Source organism: Marmota flaviventris, chromosome 2, assembly GCF_047511675.1.
Source record: "Marmota flaviventris isolate mMarFla1 chromosome 2, mMarFla1.hap1, whole genome shotgun sequence".
NCBI lineage: Eukaryota > Metazoa > Chordata > Mammalia > Rodentia > Sciuridae > Marmota > Marmota flaviventris.
In genome coordinates, this window is record NC_092499.1 from 101,026,490 (window position 1) to 101,041,843 (window position 15,354).

Sequence of the window (15,354 nt, forward strand, 5' to 3'; positions counted from 1 at the left end):
TAAAAACCTCAGTTTTAGGCTTTAAGAGGGCTTTTTGCTTTGTTTTGCTTTTCCTGTTTAGTCCATTTTTAATTACATTCAACAAATAAAGAGAACTAAAAAAAAAAAAAAAAAGATGCAAGCTATTGGGTTGGGCTGCAGAGAACACAAAGAGTAGACAAACAGAGTCCCTGCCCTCAAAGTATTCACAACTGAGTCATCTTATGGTTAGTTTTAACTGAAGTATTTATACTAATTGGCAAAGCAATTGTTGTGTGTGTGTGTGTGTGTTCTGTAAACCCATTTTCAGTCTTGAGTCATATATTTTCCCCATAACCAAGGATGACCTGGAAAACTACATGCCTAACATATGTCTTTAAATTAATGTACTTTAATTATTAAACTAATCTATATAAAAACAAATTGCTCTGGTTTCTTGGTTTGGGCATGGGATCCTCCCATCCAACAACACCCCTGACCCCTGCCAGCCACCACACTACAGCTGACCTGAGGCCAGTGACCTAGAATCTCTAGACTGAACAAAATCGACTTCTTTATAAGTTTTTTTAAAAATAATACATAAAGTTTTATAAATGAGCATATGCTAAAAGACCATCTGTGATACTATATGTCTTTGGGAAGGTAATTTTAAGACAGCATGTTAGATTCCTCATCAATAAAATGAGAATAGTATCAGTCTAACAGGATTGATGTGAGAGTCAAGTTACATAATCCATAGAGATCATTAAATACTAAGTATTCAATAAATAATATTTGCTATTATTGAAAGATTTTTTTAAATCATAAAATCTGCATATATATATATATATATATATATATATATATATATATATATATATATATATATCCTGCTAAGTAAAATAGTACTAAATGGAAACTTATAATCCTTCAGTTTATTTTTTGTAATTTAGAGTAAATCCACCTATTAAGTCAATTAAACAAGAAATGAAGGTAAGACTTCAAATATATCTAATTGTAAGATAAAATAATTTGGATTTTTAAAAATTGACTTAAAATTATCCACCATTTTTTCATCTTTTATGTGTTTTATTGAACCCACCTCAAAATTCATATGATGAAATTCTAACTGTAGGTATTTTAGAATGTGATCTTTTTTGAAAACAGGGTTCATTGCAGATATAAGTAAGTGAAGATGAGGTCAAAAGGATTAGGGTGTTATCCTAACACAGTATGACTGTTGCTCATATAAAATGTGGAAATTTGAAGACTGACACAACAGACAGAGAAAGCCATGTAAAGTTGAAGGCAGAGATTGGGGTGATAATTTTAGAAGCCAAGAAACATCAAAGATTGCCACTACTCAGGAAATCAAGGCAGGAGTATTACAAGTTTGAGGCCAGCCTCACAACTTAGCAAGACATTGTCTCAAAAAAATCAAAAAAGGCTGAAAATGCAGATTAATGGTAGAACTTCCTGGGTTCAATTCCCAGTACCACTTGTGGGAGTGAGGGGTTGTTCAGCAAACCACTAGGAGGTAAAGGAGAGCCATGAATAAATTTGTTTTCAGCCCTTAGAAGGAACTGACTGTTAAAATACCTCAATTTGGGACCTCTAGCCTCAGAATTTTGAGACAATATATTGTTGTTTAAGCCACTTAGTTTGTGGCACTATGTTGCACAATTCTAAAAAAAACAAAACAAAACAAACAAACAAAAAAAACTAGCATACCATTTAACAAATTTTGTTGCTTTCTAGACAGATCTGCCTCTGTGTGTATGTGTGTGTGTGTTTTCTTGAAACATATTTAATACAGTTGGTCACATACAAAATTCTATTCTCTTCTTTTGCATAAAAATCTCCTTTCTACTATACTACAGGCTTCCTAAAAATATATTCATTTATTCATCAACAAGTATTTATTAAGGTTCTACTAAATGAAAGGTTCACAGCTCTAAGCTAAATCCTACACATGTAAACAACCAGTGGGAGGCTGGCTGGCATGAGTATTCCTGAGGTACAACAGCAAGGGGGCTTCACGCCCATGGTGGTCAGTGGCCCATCCCTTACACCTTGGCTTCTCTTGGGAAAATTCTGGGTTTTTCCAAGGATCAGTTATCCCCTCTTTGACCTGACACACACTTCCCTCCTCTCAGCAATGGCATAAGTGACACTAGAAGTTAGTCCACACTCATGTCCATCCTTCTTTCCCCAAGCAGATGGCAGCTCCCAGGGCAGGAATATGGGACTCTGTGGAGGAAGTATCTCTGTAGTCCAGTGTTTTATGGTTCTGCCCATCAATTAGGAATACCTTTGAGGAAAGCCTTTAAGCCTATCCCTTGCACTGGAGGTTTATGGAAGTAGAATCCCACGGCGTTTTGTAGAGTGGTAGAGAAAGTACAGGACCTGAAAGTTATAATTCAAAGAAATCTTAACCTTACTGGAATATTCATGTTTTAAAAGGATATTTTCTAGTACTTCTGGCCCATTCTGACACTAGTTCCAGGCGCAGAAGTTGACCCACTTACACTCATCCTTATCTTTTTGGATTGTCTATCACGAGTCAAAACAAGCTTAATTTCCTTCTCATATTCCCCACCTCACCTCTTTTTTTTTTTCCTCAGAATTTTCTCTGTCCTGGCTCTTCCCATTTTCCCTTATTTTAGAACACATCCCCACCTCTGCCTTCATTGTGTTTTCTTCTTTTTCCCAGTATTAAGGCAAACAGTGTTAACAAATTCCACTCAAAAATGTCTACTAAACTGCAAATGCGCTCTGGATGCTCTGTTGGGGCTTTGCCATGCATTTTCTCATTGAATCCACATACCTAACATTAGTATTGCTAGTCTGGGTAAATCTGAATCCCTTGGCTAGAATTAATTACATCCTAAGACACATCTGACTTCAAGGTCCCGCCCACTTCTCCAAGGGCCTGAGAGGGAGCTGACATCATGATGATGCCCACGACTGTTCACAGTTACATATGAGCAAGCTAGCCCATCTATTTCTTCAAAGAAAATGAAACAAATACAACTTATTCAACCACAGTGTGGTTAGGTGCCAAATCACTCTTCAGTCTGTTGGTGAGCCTATAAGTAGATTTTTCCTAATCTACAAAACCTATTTATTATACATATAGAAGCACATGCATGGGCAGGAGTGATTTCAAACATCAGACTTAAAACAAAAACAGTTGAAAGCCTATTGTAACACTGGGGTCAAGGAGCAAGAGTCATCATGCAAAGCAAGATTTCTACTCTGAGATGATTTCAACTCAGTGTAGCTGAGGGAGATGGAAAGGGCTTAACTAGAACTACAGGCCAAGAGAAACCAGGCAATTTTCCCAGCTTCGTCTTGTTCCAGAAACAGTCCCCAGTAAAAGGGATCCCTCTTGTCTGCTCTGCTAGATTTCTACTGACCAAAGAAGTCACTATCCATGGTATTGAGAAATTCTGTCCCTGGAGCATCAACAAATGGCCAAATCCTAAAGTTCGTGGGTATATGAGAGCCTTAGAGGCCTAGAATCGATCCACCCCATTCTAACCAGCAAGAAACTACCTAGTAATACCTTGTTTGTATTTCTTGGAGGAGGGACACCAGAAACACTTATTTCATTCCGCACAATAATTCACCACAATCAGAAGGAGCACAGCAAGGGCAACGCCATCTCCCAGCTGCTGATTACATCAAAGGCTTGCAGCACAGATTCAATTTTATGATGTTAATCTCAGCCTGCCACTCAGAAATTTTCTCTGAGGGATATGATTTTTCTCAGGATTTCATTTTAAGAATGATTTTCTTCATCCACAATCAATAAAGATATGTTTTCATCAAAAGACTCTATCTTGGCAGAATTCAATTGGCTATTTCAATCCCTTTTGGTGACACAATATTAATTAAAATAGTTTATGTTGCGCCTCAACTGGAAAAAGAGGTACTGAAAATAGCAGCTACTCAGAACACATGTTCTATACACATCAACATGAAGGGCAGAAAATAATTTTCTCTTTCTCCAGGCGACAGACATTAGCTATTCAAGAGAGTCACTCTAACTTGGTTTATCTCTGTGACCTCACTGGGAAAAAAATAATAAGGATGAAGCCCTTTCTGTTCAAACACATCTTCAAATGTCCCTTCCCAGAGCTTCAAGAAGAAGAGAGATAATTATCTGAGTGCCTGTATGTCATGATGGGCTATTTAAAGTTAGTGTTTCTTGTAACTAAAATAAATAAATAACAATAACAATGCTATTTTTATCTCCAATTTTGAAATAATGATTGCAAGTGATTATACTATATTTCTCAAAGGTGGGCATAGACAAAATTTTTACATTTCAAAAGAGAAGAAATTTATGAACTGTTACAGAAAATAAAAGAATTATGCTTTAACAGTCATTTGAAAGTGGGGGTTAATTCACCTAAGAAATGTTTATAATCTACCTGACTATTCTCTATGTGAGACTGAAGACCCCCGTTTCTGCCCCCAAATGCTGTCAAGTCATGCATCTGTTCTCCCTGGTAAAAGAGGCCATAGCCTGGTTCCTACAAGGTACGTAGAGAATTCAGAGCATGAGGCACTTAACTCAGCCTGGACAGGGGCTCAAGGAGGGCTTCTAAGAGGAAAGATCAATTACTAAAATACTCAGCTAGCAATTTATATCCACAGTTTAAAAAAGAGTAAACGCAAGTCTAATAAAACATGCAGTCTTCGTCAATCAAACCTTCTCATCTTCCTATCCTGAATTCATTCATCCATTACACTTTAGAAGGTGGTAATAAAGATAAAAGATGTCTTGATATCCTAAGAAGTCCAAGAATTTAACAGAACTCAACAGGCCATATCCGTAAAGAGGAGCCTTAATCTAATTGCTCCAAGAATACTCTTTTAGACTAAACTGGATTTATACAAAAATAGAGAAAAGCATCAAATTAAGGAACAGTATGGAAATGTATATAAATTTAGCCCAAGTCCATACTTATTATTAAAGAAAACAATCAAAAGGTAAGTCAAAAACAGAGAGTGGTCTGGAGTTTAGATTTGTTCATATACTTGGTCAGTAAGTAATAAATTCTAGACAGAGAGATGACACTATTCTCCACAGAGTCTACATGAGGTATACCATGTACATCAATATTGGAATAACACTGTCAAAAAAAGAAGAAAGCTTCAGTCAAGATAAGTATCACCTTAGAAGTCTCTTAAAATTCAGATTCCTGTGTTTCACACTGTATGTAATGACCCAGAACCTCTAAAAGATAGGATACAGGAATATTTTGAGACTAATTCTCCAAAGATGTCCACACTTGAGGTTAAGGGACTACAGTCAATCTCAGCATACCTCCTGCACAGCACAATTAATGAAATACTCAAATAAACTGATTATATTTTTAAAATTCATTGAACAACAAATGAATGAATGCTCAAAAAGAACAACTCTCCTCAAAAAGTTCTTTCTCAGGTCAGGTATTCATGGCCTAGTAGGAATGTCAATGGCCTGATCTGGGCCTTCCATCAACAACAGGCCTGACCTGGCCCTTAGAGAACTCTTTTTTTCTATAATGACCAAAACCTAATATAATTAAATTATTTTGCTATTTACTGGTGTCTATATGATTCATAGAAATTTTCCATGCTTTGCAGGCATTGCAACAGAATTATCTTTTCTTTGAAATTCACATGGAGAAAAGCTGAAAAGGGGAAAAGTCTAGGTATTAAGTTATTCAGCAAATTTGTACAACATTTGCAAGACAGATAACTCATGCATGATCAAATTAGAATTTTAAGGCAAATTCTTCCAAATTTAAAGAGATTTTAAAATCTAACAATACCAAAGAAAAGTCAAGGGGTTGGGGTTGTGGCTCAGAGGTAGACTGCTTGCCTAGCATGTGTGAGGCCCTGGATTCAATCCTTAGCACCACATAAAAATTAAATTAAAAAAAAAAAAGGTATTGTGTCCAACTACAACTAAAAAATTAGTATTAAAAAAAAAGAAAGTCAAGAAGGTAAAACTCTATAATATATTCCTCTCAAAATAGTCAAGTTTGCATTTTGGTATCCCAAATGAACCCATTTTCAATATCTCTTTCAAAATATTTTCTAAGACTCACTTCAATAGCTAAGACTGCAATGACTTGGAGCAAAAAGATGGATGTAAAATGGCCAGAGATCCTATCATGCAAATGTAGGAATGCAGAACTTTTCCAGCAAGAAAACACTCAAAGTGTGTGGAATTCCTTTCACAGAACCTGGCCCCAAAGCATAGGTTAATAAAAACATAGTCTAAGAGGGAGGAAAGCCTTCAGTGGTTGAAGAAGAAGAAGGGCAGTGGTCCTGGAAGTATATATAACCTGATGCTTCATTGTAAAGCATGAGAACAGTTGAAACATTTCTTTATCTGCTTTTTGTAAAATGCATGAAATCCATAAACCCCCACCTGTATTCAAGTCTAGGTTAGTGCTCACCTATCTCTAGTCAGGAGAAGAATGGGAGTGGAGGGTATCAAATTGGTTGAGTGCCTACTGTGTAACAGACAGGAAACTGTTTTATATACAACTAAGTCTTCTAACCATGTCGTAAGGAAGACACCCTCACAGGATGCACTCAGAGATTAAATTAGTACCCAATAATGTGAAATAATAGTGAGATCCCCCTTTTACATTTGAGGAAATGAAGACTCTGAGGTAAAATAATTTGCCAATAGCTTGCCAGTAGCCAGTAAAGGATGGGACAGTATGCAGACAGCTTGACATGTTTTGCATTTATAGTGTCTTTTCACCCTAGCAAACAAATTTTTACTTGGCTTAGGATGCTTTCTCAGCATTTCCACCTGACAAATGCCTACAAAACTGGAATCTGCAAAACTGTAACTAAATTTTAGTTCTTTGAGCCTGCTCTGGTTGATGTTTAGCACTGTTCGACTCTCAGCTTTCCCTTTTATTCTTTTCGAGAGTATTACTTTGTTCTAATATTTCCTGTCTGTTACCTGAACTCTACCATGAATGCCTAAGGGAGGACTTGTGGATTTTCTTCTTTGCAATCTGTTGTCAGGTAATTTTATATATAAACAAAAGGTCAAAATATGCTGAGTGGTGGGCTGGGGATGTGGCTCAGTGGTAGAGCACTTGCCTGGCATGTGTGAGGTTCTGAGTTTCATCCCCAGCACTGTCAAAAAGGAAAAAAAAAAAAGTTTATATAGAGTGAACAAAAACAAACTACTGAGTGTGAAGCCAAAGAATTAATGTATTAGTCACGAGTCAACTCTCTTCTTCCTTCTTCCCCAGACAAATCATTCTAATTTCAACCAAAGAAGCCTAAAACCATATGAGTTTTCTGGGCCTTCACCCTCATTGCTCACTGCTAACTCACAGGCAACACATCAATTAACCATAAGGTTAACTGGTTCAATAACTTACTTCTCCTTCATCCTGTACGTTTTCATTTTTCTAAATGCATAGGACTTTATATTTATTCTAGTTACGTTTCATATTGCTAAAATAAAAAGAACACGAAAGTCAGCATTAATGAAGATAATGCTACCCTTTATTAATTTTTTATTAAATGCTATACACTATGCTGTTTACATTAGGTAATCACTTCACTGTATTCATATATCCTTAGACATTTTATCATGTCTACTCTAAACATGAGGAAATTGAGACTTGAAGAACTTAAATAATTTGCCTAAGGTCAGCGCTGAAAAACATACCTATCAGTCTACAAATCTCATGCTCTTAAACACTACATTGCAGTGCTTATGTGGGGCTGGGGTAGTGTCCAGGATGTTAGGACATTCTCTGTAATCAATCTTCTAGTGCAATGATTCCTAGCTGTAAACCTAAAGATTTGTATTTTTAAAAAGAGTTTCAAGGAACCCAAATGTCTTTTCTATTCAAAGAAACTCCCCTTATTTTGAAGATTAAAATTGGCACATAAAAGGTAAGGGACTTAATGAGACCCCAAAATTAATTAGGGGATTTATCAGAACTTCAAAGTTGATCTGGGGCTAGAACGATGTGCAGTTAAATATTTTTAGTCCAGGTCCTTATCATATGCCCCTGCCTGCAATTCATCCTAGAGTAGAAATGAATCTAAAAATTTTAACCACTAGGAAAAAATAAGCATACATTCAAAAAAGGATTCCACAGACATGCTTTTTATGATGAGCTAACAGAATATTAATGAGAGCCCCTTTTGTGATCAATATTATTGAGCAGTATTATTATTAACTTTATTATCTAATAACACAAAGAATAAGTGAATTGCCCCAAAGGCAAGTGATCAAGCAATCTTGAAACCTTCAAATATCCCTGTTACCATTATTTCAAGGTTCCTTGAAGTTATTGTATAGCTTAAATACACTCATCTTTACCTGTAGGCCTCTATAAACTAGAACTTCAGGTTTCTAAAATATTCCCTCCATTGGGTAGAGTTCTCATACACAGGGAGAGGTTGATGTTGTCTTGATAAAATAATCATAATTCATAAATATCTTGCCCCCAAAGTAGAAATACTGAAACTCAACTAACAATATCATTTTCTGTGGTTTAAAAAAATAACCACTTTTCTGGTGGGGTGAGGTTCCCAACCACTGTGGGTAAGGACTGCAAATTCCAGGTCAGCCTCAGCAACTTATGGAGACCTTAAAAAAATAAAAATGTAAAAGGCTGGGGATGTAATTAAGGAGTTAGGAGTAAAGTGCCCCTGAGTTGGATCTCCAGTACTGGAAAAATAATAATCACTTACTAGCCTACTTCAAGGACAGTTCCTCTTTCTCCTTCAGTCCTCTGTATTCTTTACAGAAAACACTATGGCACATTTTAATATTCAAGGAACTAAAGAAGGCTAAGTAACAAGTGATGTTTGCCAAAAAACCACAAGACCAAATTAACCCCAAGTACTTCCATGACAAAAGTGATTGCTTTCTTTCTTCCTGGTCTTTGGTGAAAATGAAGAAAAGGTAGAGAGGGAAAAGTCCTGCAGATGAGCAGTGGGGTGGGGGTGTGGGCAGGGGAGGAGTGGAAGAATGAAAGGAACTAATAAATGTTTCTAAACACTTTCTTCAAAAAAAAATCCCTAACAGGTGACCCAGTCTCCAATAGTTGACCTTGAACTCTTTTAGAATAATGCTGGGAGGAGGATGAAAAGGTTTAAAGTACAGCAAAGTTCTGTTTACATGTCATTGTTAACTGTATGCAAAAATGCTGTGATCTGTGAGGGCATGTTAAGGAAGCATTGGCCCCTGAAGGAAGTATTCCCAGTATGTCACTTTATTCAGGTTTTTGTGAATGTAGGCACATCCGCCCCTCGATTTGTTTTCCCATTCCGCGTCTAACCTGACAGACGACTAACGTCTGGTGCCTGTAAATCCTTTTGGCGGGCTCAGCCATAGGTGCGCGCTAAGGAAGATTTTCACCAGATCCCCCGCCCACAGCAGCTCTAAACTGTCCCACCCGAGTATGTCTGTCCACAGGGTCTTTTTTCTTGATAATGAACTCAGTTATAAAATTAATTCCACACACTCCCGTTCCAGACAAGCCTGATACCTGACTCCCAGTAAACTCGCAATAATGACAGGCAGGTCCCTAAAAGTACCCAGAACTCAATGTAAGTAAGGTACGGCGTGTCCCTCAGCAATTCCCCCACCTCCCATCCAAAAATCAATTTGACAGATGAGCGCCTTTGCAATGTCTGGAAGAGTTTGAGGAGGGACTTTCCGCGTGCAAGAACTTGGAGCAAAAGGAATAGGTTTTAGCAACAGCTATAGGCGCGCGCCCGTTCCTTTCCCGCCCCGCAGTTTCCCTCCAGCGCCGGCTCCGAGAGAAGCAAACCGAGAGGCGGCCCCCCTGGGGGACTGCCGAGGACCCACCGCTTGGGACCAGGAGCCTGAGCCAAGCCCTGGGGCGTCCACCTTACGCGAGCTGTGGCACTGTGGTGTAGCAGGGGCCGGGCGGCGTGACCGTCGCGCAGCCGGACAGCTGGCGGTAGGCGGCTGGGGGGCCTTTGGGTCTGAGGGGAACTGGCCTCGGCCCCGCCCCCGGCCCCGCCCCCGGCCCCACCCCGGTTCTCTCCGGCCGCAGCCGCCCGCCGCTCCTTCAAGGGAGGCAACCTCCTTCTCTCACAGGGAGCCCGGAACAGGCCGGTCTGCAGCCAGCGACAGCCCGCTCCGGTCAGGACTGGCGAGTTGGAGTTAAGGTGAAGAAAATCAAAGTGGCCCTGGTGGACTGAACTCTTGGCCCCGGGCGTTGGGGGCGACTTGGAGCTCCCAGAACTTTGATGTGCAGGTGTGGGAGGACGTTTTCCTCCAGACCGCACTCCCCGAGCAGGCAAAGCGAGATTCCGAAGCTCCCAGAGGAGGTAAAAAATTCACCCTAGGCGGAAATCAGCGCCGAACCTGCTACGGGTGGGCGCCCACCATGACTGACTGGGTGGTTTAGGAAAATGGGAGGGACTGCTGGCTTTTCTGAGGTTTCTCAGTTACTTGACCCTCCACAGCCTCAGGGTGCTGGAAGCCGGTGAGGAGAGGAGAGGTGTTAACCCCTCCTTTTACACTGACACCTACCTGGCTTCCCAAGCTCTAGGGTTCTGCGGTTCTTCTAGCCAGGCCCACGACAGACCACAGTTGCAGGGCTTCCCCCAGAGTCTTCCCCTGTGCAGTCTGACTAGAACACTCCTCTGCCTCTGTGTCCTCAGTGGGGACTTAGTTCCTGTTCTGGAGCCTCACTTCCCCAAACAGGTAAGGTGAGCCAGGTTCACTCCTAAGGTACCTCACTTCTGTCATAAACACTGTCACACAGTTTATTGCACTAACTCCCCTGCTAGATTATAAGCTCTGTTAGGCAGGGACACCAAACACATAGTAGATACCCCGTAGATGTTGGCAAACGATGTATGCATGCAGCCATCAACTGTTAAGGTGCACCCAGCTCTCCAAGAAATTCCCTCACCAACCCTGACTTTCTAAGTCTGCAGGAAGGAAATATCTCCACACATACCTCATCCTCAAGCCTTCCTCCTGTCTTTTGAGCAGAGCCTTTTGCTTCAGTCTCCATAGAGACTGAAAAAGTTGTGGGAAAAGATCAGGAACTATTTTCTGTTATCTGAGCTCTGCCATAATTAGCTCTGTGGCCTTAAAGATCCTAAACGTCTCTGGAACTCAAATTAGAGCTTACTTATCCATTAGGTGCAGTTCCTAGGACCCATGATATTTTTACAAAGAACAGCAATGTGGAGAAAAAGAGAAAGGCAGAAAAAAAAAAAAGAACTTCTGGATTGAAAAAAAGTGTTGTAAAAATATAATAGCTTATTGGTTTTTAAACCAAGATAGTCACTGACATTGTTGAGCTTTATCTTAGCACTGTGATCCTGGAAAACAGAAAGGGTTAAAGAAACCCTCCCACACCTTTCATTTCTAGAAACAACTTACTACAAGGAACCATCCTTTACCTTATGGCTTAAGTAAAACTCACCAATGCCACTGTTGTTTACCTATAACCAGTCTGGACATAGACCCTCCAATTCCCCATAAATGATTAACTGGATTGTTGGTACCTAGTGACCAACCCAGAAAAAATAACTATCTGTACTTGACCAAATTCTAGTTAGACTTCCCAACCTTCTCCTGGCCCTGAAGTTTGACCCACCGTCAGCCCAACCATTGCACAACCCTCTAACAATCCCTTATGTAAATACACTGACCCCCAATAAAACCTTCTCTTTCGACTGTAAGATCATCCAAACTAGTTTGGCCCACTTTTCCACATCTTGTTCTCTACAGTGTTGTTTAGTCCTTCCTAGAAAATACTTTTTTCCTGCCTGCCTTTTGAAAGGTTTGCCCATCCCAGGGTCAAAGCTTTCCCCCTACTGCAATAGTCCCCTTCTGTGTTACAAGTCTCTCCCTTTCTTTTTGCAGGAATTCTTTAAAATAAAGTTTCTTCTTTCATAAGTAGGATTTTCTAAAATTTAATAATTAATATTGTTTATGAAGAAACAGGTTCCCCAAAATGAAAAAGTCTAAAGTCCAATAAAATCATACTATGGACAAATCCTAGACTCCTGCATGTAAAATGAACACATTGTGCTGGATACAAGATCCCTTATGGCTTAACAATGAATGAATTAAAAAATAGAATTGCCAGCTTCTGGCTAGTTAGAGCAACTGAGAGCAACTTACCCACCTCACTTATTCCATATATTACTCATACTTTATGGTTTGTATTAATGGATCTGGAGCAGTTCCTATGCCTGGTTTATGGGGTGCTTGAGGACTGTTTTTCTGAAAGTCTCACCCTGTGGATACAGATGTTTGATCATGCACTAACCAACATGCATTACTTTGCTTTCGACACAGTAGATATTGCTTAAGGTAATTGTGTGGACTTCCCTCCACCCTGCCCCACTTTTTTCCTGTTTTATGATTTATGTATTATAAGTAAGATACTATAACTAAAAAAATCTCTGTAATTTCTAGAGTACAAACCATATGACATGTATGCAATGTTATTTCTCAGCCATACAACTAAAATTTCATAAATTTCCTAAATTCTTTAAGAGGAGCTGACTTGGCTCAAGTTTTTAGTATAAACTAATTTTTCAAAGATTTATACATAGAAATAAATATACAGAAGAGGGGGGACTGGGATTATGGCTTAGTGGTAGAAGCACTCACCTAGCACAGGTGAGGCACTGGGTTTGATCCTCAGCACCCATAAAGATAAATAAATAAAGATAAATAAATAAAATATGTCCATCTACAACTAAAAAACCTTAATATATATATAGAGAGAGAGAGAAGAGGGAGGAGAAAAAATATTTTTCTAAACCACGCCAATCTAAATTAACCATTATTATCCATACTTATTGTAATGTATTTCTTCTTTTTAAAAATGTTTTACATAATTATGATATTATATGGGTATAATTTATATTATTTCTCTATGACATTAAATTATAAGAAGTTTGTCTTGTTGCTACATTATCTTAATAACTATCCTTTTTCATAGCTGCATAATAGATTACTAAATGAGTGCTTCGTAATGTACCTACTTCCCACTTGCATTTGTTTTTAACTTTTAGTTCAAATGTGCTGTGTTGAATACTTTGTTAGTACAGATTTCTGGAAGCAGAATTGCTAAGTCAAAATGTGTCACCATTTATATGCCTCTCAATCCATCTTTCCAGGTTGATATCCAGAGATAAAGCAGTTGAGTCCTGCAAAATATAAGGGAGCCAGTGTCTCCACTCCTAGCATAGGGGATTGAATACATATATCTTCAGTGTGTGTTGTTTTGATGCACTGGATTGACTATTAACTCCATGAGAGTATGGGCTGTGCCTGTTTACTCACCATCCTATCTCCTTACTCTAATGTCAGAGGCCTCACCACCTCCATCTGCATCATCTTTTGGCTCCTGATTGCATTTAAGTTTGGGTCTCTAGAATTCTTTTGTGCTCTCAGAAAAGCATCTTAAATTACAAAAATATCTCCTCCTTTTCTTCCCACTACATTAATAGGGATAGCCAACCCAGTATGTTTTACTTTTTACTCTCTTATCTCTAAACTGTGGGATTCAGGAATTTGAACAACAAAAAAAAAATACAAATATTTCATTTGCAGCTTGAAATGTGTTTCTTTGCTGATAAGATGTTGTCCAATGTGAACTTTGAACGTCTTTAAGAAATAAAGGATTTTTACTAGATAAAATAAATATCCCTGGAGGTATGTTGTGATTTAACTTCTGACATGTTATAATGGAAAAAATGACTAAAAATAATAAGGAAATTAGTTGGGACTGTCAGTAAATATTTCTTAACTTGTAATGGTGTACTATATGTCCCAAAATTCTTTGCTATTCTTCTCTTTGGTGAAGACTTAGCTCCCTTCCCCTGGAGTATGGGACTTACTTAGTGATTGCCTTCCAGCAAATAAAATATGGTAGAAGTGATGGAGAATAATTATCAAATGTAGATCACAAAGTGACATTGTAACTTACATCTTGTTCTCACTCTCTCTGAGGAAAGACATGCCGTGAAGACATTTATGCAACTCTATGCAAAGGCCCTATATTTAGGATCAGAGGCCTCTCTGTAGTAGCCATCAAGTCCCTGAGGCCTCTCTGTGTGAAGGTGCCTTCTTATAAATCTGTCAAAGAGATCCTCTAGCCCCAGTGAGACTATTAGCCTCAAGTAGTACCTTAACTGCAACCTCATGAAAAATCTTACACCAGAAACACACAGTTTGGCCACTCCCAACTCCCCGATTATAGCTACTCTGTTGTAATAAGTGTTTATTGTTTCTAAGTCACTAAGTTCTCTATTAGATTACTAATAGAGAACTCATGAAGAATGTTCCCAGATGATGATATGTTGAAGATGGTAATGCTAATAATATCTGACATTTTTAAAGTTGTCTGTGTTATAATGTCCTTTATATCTTCTAAAAACCTTTGATAGCCTGAGCTATTTGGGCATTGGCAGTCCAGTATTTTTTTTTTTTTTGACAGTCCAGTATTTGGCCCTGTTCCTTGTGTATACAAAATCCACCTTCCTTAGGAGTTAGAGCCTATTTTTTCCTGGAGAAGCTGTAAAACAACATCATTGCTTACTGTTCAGTACTCCATTAAACTTAAGACATGGATCCATGTTTTTAGGTTCTTTCAACCAGAGTCACAGCCTCAGACAAATATACTTATGAGGGAGGTGGCAGCACCTAGCTGTAGATTCCAGAATCAGTATATAGTGTTTCTAGTAGTTGCCGCTAGATGGACAAGGACCACTAGCTGAGTATCAGTGGTACAGGCTTCAGTTTCAGTATCTACACCCAGCTCATGGCAGCGATGTTTCCATGGGGCCATTTTTGTGGTATAATTTTGGAATTTTTCATGACCACATAAACATCCAAATTTACATTTCCATCTCCTAAGAGAGATTGATATTCTTTTATAAAATCCTTTCTGTTCAGATTATCAAGTGTTGCTTTCTCTTATGCACAAGTAAAAACCCTGATATAGGTAGTATCCTCGTTTTTACAGATGAGAAAATTTAGAATCAAAGTTGTTAAATGATGTGTCACTAGATACAAGTAGCAAGTGATACAGTTATAGATTAATTAGTATGGATTGAGCTAAACTGGCTGCAGTGGTGTACACTTCTAATCCCAGAAACTGGGGAGGGTGAGGCAGGAGATTTTAAGTTTGAGGCTGGTCTCAGCATCTTGGCAAGACCTTAAGAAGCTTAGTGAGACTTTGTCTCAAAAATAAAAAGGAATGAGGATGTAGCTAGACAGATCAGTGGTAAAGTGTCCCTGGGTTCAATCCCAGGTACCAACCCATACCCCAAAACAAATCAGATTGATCTAAACAAACTAACATTCAAATTTAGAATTTAAAACACAAAGATTTT

General features: G+C 38.7%; 1 protein-coding gene across 1 annotated transcript in view; it reads right to left on the minus strand.

Moving 5' to 3' along the window:
• Wdr72 (WD repeat domain 72) overlaps nucleotides 1–9,909 on the minus strand; it is a 209,190-nt gene extending 199,281 nt beyond the window's left edge. Inside the window, exon 1 of the mRNA XM_027926086.2 lies at nucleotides 9,824–9,909. The gene's annotated coding sequence lies outside the window, so the exon portion shown is untranslated. The remainder of the gene's footprint in view (nucleotides 1–9,823) is intronic.
• Nucleotides 9,910–15,354: the final 5,445 nt, after the last annotated feature.